The following is a 2,880-nucleotide window of genomic DNA, read 5'->3' on the forward strand; positions in this document are numbered from 1 at the left end:
TTTTTTTTTTCATTTTTTTTTTTGCTATATCAGAAACGATGAAAAACAGTATTTAATTAGCAAAACTTCAATCTCGCTCCTAACTTTACATATATGTGTGCATCCGTTTGTGTGTGTGTGTCTGTGTGTGTGTGTGTGTGTGTGCGTGTGTGCGCGTGTGTGTTTATTTATAGTTGGAGTTTGTCTCGAGCCTAAATAGGGCTGAAAGTGTCCCGCGTTTCGGAGGCGCATAAGCTACTAATAGTGCAAACCAGACAGGACGCCAGTTGTTTGGTAATTCCCACTCTAGCTACCAATTTGATTTGACTTGACCATTCTAGAATGAAGTGTCTTCCTCGAGGACACAACAGCCACCCTGGGATCGAACTAAGAATCTTACCATCGTCAGCTTAATACTCTAACCATTTCACAAATACACATATGGTTATATGATACAGCCACACATGCACATAAACTCACACTTACATATATATATGTATACATATGCATACAAATATTTATATAATATATAAATATGCACACACACACACACACACACACATACACGCACACACACGCACACACACACACACAAACATACAGAATCTATAAAGGTATGGATTCATCAGTTTCACCTCTCTATTCTCATACCTACAGACTTTTCATCGCAAAACAATACAATACAGACTGATTCCACGTGGGAATGTAATACAAGAGGATATAGCTACTACTACTACTACTACTACTACTACTACTACTACTACTACTACTACCACTACTATACAGTTTTCTGTGCGTTTCAACTGTTCTTCAGTTTACAATCGTTGTTTTCGAAATATATTGTATTACAAGATCGAAGTTGTGCGTAAAAATCAATACAATATTCAATATCCGCTGATGCGACACTCCACATGGTTCTGCCGTAAACTTCAACACACGCTCGCACACGCACACACACACGCGCGCGCGCACATACGCACACCTTTGTCTACATCCACCTGCCTATAATATTGATTACGATGAGCTGCCTACTGCAACAGAGCTATGCTAAAGGAATATTTTACTTTTTAACTTAACCTGCTAAAAATAGCAGCCAAATATTCCTCAAATCACACCTTATCTTATTAAAAAGGAAAAAAAAAACACTTTCGAGAATGTAGACTAATACCGAAAGAAAAGAGAAGATTATTTCTTTTTTTTTCTTTTTGTGTTAAGACTACATTTTTTTTATATAAAGAAAACTGATCTTAGAAGTTAATAAAAGTTATTAACATGCAGGAAAAATACTATTGCTTTGTATGAAGGCCCTCAAATGTTCATACAGTTTAGGGAGAGTGAGGAAACTAATTAATCAAATCTCAGTTATATGATTTATATCAATCATCGGAGTATTGATTTGCGCAGTGAATACCAGGAGCCTATTAATATTACCTTACAATCGAAGGGGACACAATGAATACCGGAAGTCATTTTATAGAATTTCTCTAATGCTTTTTTTTTTTTATCAGCCACAATAGCAGGCACACGTAGATAGGTAAATACACACACACACACACACACACACACACACACACACACAAAATGCATACTTTCTCTAAAATACACAAACACAAAAACACCAATTTGTAATAACAATTAAAATAATACTGATATCTATTTTAAATATATTTTGGAAGCAGTGTTGTGTTTGATTCTATCGCTTAAAGAACTTGAAAATACTTGATCGACCCACAAATCGATGACAAAATAAAGTTGAACCAGACTGTATTTGAACTCTTTACGTAAAGTTTACAGTTCGCAGAGCCATAAAGCATTTTTTACGATGCACTACCAATACTATCCACACACACACACACACACACACACACAGAGGCACAATGACAAACCAAAACATGTGTGAATTTCATTTGATAATCTTTAACATTTGATAATCTTTAACAGAGAGAAGGTAATAAGTAGCAGCAAGTTGCCCGACAATGGAAGAACGGGGACATGCAATTTCTTAGAACAGTGAAGGGCTCCCTTAGAAAGGAAATGATTAACCAACCAAAAATAACATTATGAAAACAAATAAATGAGCCAACGAGAGCCTTTCTATTTAACTGGTCCATTTACTAGATGTTTCATCTAAAATTCCCTCAAAAAAGGGCAGTAGCATTTTATGACAGTGAAAGACGCAGTTCTAAATACACTATCATTTTTTTTTAATAAAGACACGCGCGATAATCCCATGTTGAACTCATTTGGTGCTAGGTCTGTTCAATAAGGATATTTGACCTGTGGCTATATATAAACAACAACGACGACAACAATGTGAAAGGAAGATTTAAAAAAGAAATGCCCCCACCTCAAAACTGAAGGATATCGAAGGTAAGTCGATCGATTTGTAATTTTGATTTGAAATCTATCTTATTGAAAAAAATTAAATTGAATTTTCTATTCAACCTTCTGATAAAATTATTGCTTCTATGTAAGTTGGTGTTGATAATTATTTTACTACTATTTAGTGGGGCAAAAACAAAATAACTTTAAGTTCATTTACGCAGCAAAACGTAGGGCACACACAGACACACAGACACACGTATGCACAAGACATCATAAAAAAAGAATGGAGACTTATACATCTGAAAAAAGTTTTGAAGATGTCTGATTCTGCATTCTTCTTTCTAACGTCTTGATTCTAGAATCTGTCTGCTGTATAAAATGCAATGACGCGAACTCAGGATTTGCCTGTCTAGTAAAATGCTATGTAATTGTTTACCTTAATTCTGTATGTTCCTTCTTGTTCGATATGGTTAGCCTAATCTGGATTATATCAGAGTGCTAATGAGGTACTTGCCGGATTCCAAATTCCTCTTCCTTTGACACACACACACACACACACACACACACACACACACA

At 35.4% G+C, this 2,880-nt stretch overlaps 1 long non-coding RNA gene across 1 annotated transcript in view; it reads left to right on the top strand.

Annotated features, from left to right (window-relative positions):
- The first annotated feature begins 6 nt into the window (after positions 1–6).
- LOC106880964 (uncharacterized) overlaps positions 7–2,880 on the top strand; it is an 80,709-nt gene continuing 77,835 nt past the window's right edge. The window contains exon 1 of the long non-coding RNA XR_001410798.2: positions 7–2,349. This is a non-coding gene — a long non-coding RNA (uncharacterized LOC106880964). The remainder of the gene's footprint in view (positions 2,350–2,880) is intronic.

The sequence above is a fragment of the Octopus bimaculoides genome, chromosome 7 (genome assembly GCF_001194135.2).
Source record: "Octopus bimaculoides isolate UCB-OBI-ISO-001 chromosome 7, ASM119413v2, whole genome shotgun sequence".
NCBI lineage: Eukaryota > Metazoa > Mollusca > Cephalopoda > Octopoda > Octopodidae > Octopus > Octopus bimaculoides.